We start from the raw sequence: 1711 nt of genomic DNA on the forward strand, positions 1-1711 counted from the left end.
TTTTTTTTTTTTTTTTTTTTCTTACAAGCAACATAATGTTGACCCTTTACTAGAGGTGAATGAACTCACTGAAGGAAAATATATTATTACTCACAAAAACCAGATTATTCTAAAAAATGGCCAAAAATGCATCACAAAGGCCAGCTATGTTTCCTTCTATAGAGCTAAAAAAATTCTTTAAAACTCTAACTTGTACAATGCTTTACAAAATCTACAACAGAACTTTGGAAAAATTATACATCTCTATATGTGTGTGTGTTTGTGTGTGTATATATATATATATATATATATATACATACATATATATACATGCATCATGATACTGACCAGATTATAGGATGTGGTTATACATCACTGGTCATCATGCGCTTCACATTGTTTTAACCTTTGAATGATGCCATCCAATTGGTTAGATGAGCAGACCAACATCCCTCCTGATTGGAATTGGAAGACTATTCCATCACAGAGTTACCTATTAACAGTGGACTGGGGCAACGTAAAATGAAGTGTTTTGCTCAAGAGCATAAAGTGGTACCTGGCCCAGGAATTGAACCCACAACTTAACAATCATGTGTGCAACACTCTAACCACTAGGCCACATGCCTTTTTATATATATATATATATATATATATATATATATATAAGAAAAATAATTGCATATATCAGTTTGATCAAAGGAAATAACTGTGTAACAATGCAATGGCAATGAAAAGAATCGATGTATAAGTGAAGCTAGATATAAAGTAAGGAATAGAGCCAGATCCGAAATGTTGTTACTAACATGCTGAAAAGCTCAGATATTAGCATTTAATCATAAAAATGAAGCATAAACAGAAAGGATGGAAAGGTTTATGACTGTTCATAACATTTAGAATGAAATCATGCTTGGTTTTAAATAATTTTAAAGCCCTTATTAAGTTGCAATTAATGGCATTTGAACATGCATTAAATCACTGAATCTTGGATGCTGGTGAAAATACATAGTGTTTTGATAGTAGTGAACAGGTGTGTGTGTGTGTGTGTGTGTGTGTGTGTGTGTTTCCAGATGTTAATAGATATGAACTACAAATGCTTGCTTTCATTGATAGTAACAACACTAGAGTTTCTCGAGTCAGTGAGGGGTGTCTCTACATAGTCACTCAACTTGTTAGAAATAACAGCCAGATATCCCTCAGATCAGACTTTTTCATTTCCAGTTCTAGATAATGTTAGAAGATTGAATGTATGTGTGCAACCCTACACAAAGGGGACTGGAGAGTCTTGGCAACCGGATTCCCATGACAGGAAGGATCCCTGGCTTGATGATGATTGTTAAAAAGATCGATGATCATAGCCTGTATAAAAATTCTTTTCTACTCTAGACACAAGGCCCGGAATTTTTGGGGGAGGAGTAAGTCGATCAGATCGACTACGGCACGCAACTGGTAATTATTTTATCGACTCCGAAAGGATGAAAGACAAAGTCAACCTCGGCGGAATTTGAACTCAGAACGTAACGGCAGATGAAATACCGCTAAGTATTTCACCCGGCGTGCTAACGTTTCTGCCAGCTCGCCACCCCCAGTAACATTTTAAATACTATAATATATGTATCTTATTTCTTTATTGCCCACAAGGGGCTAAACATAGAGGGGACAAACAAGGACAGACAGTGCGTAACAACCCCAGTGCGTAACAACCTCAGTGCGTAACTGGTACTTAATTTATCGA

At 35.9% G+C, this 1711-nt stretch overlaps 1 protein-coding gene across 3 annotated transcripts in view; it reads right to left on the minus strand.

The window, feature by feature from the left end:
• Positions 1–1711, minus strand: part of LOC106869750 (EF-hand calcium-binding domain-containing protein 4B) — a 113286-nt gene that overhangs the window by 38168 nt on the left and 73407 nt on the right. The window lies entirely within an intron of this gene.

Source organism: Octopus bimaculoides, chromosome 7, assembly GCF_001194135.2.
Source record: "Octopus bimaculoides isolate UCB-OBI-ISO-001 chromosome 7, ASM119413v2, whole genome shotgun sequence".
NCBI classification, from domain to species: Eukaryota; Metazoa; Mollusca; class Cephalopoda; order Octopoda; family Octopodidae; genus Octopus; species Octopus bimaculoides.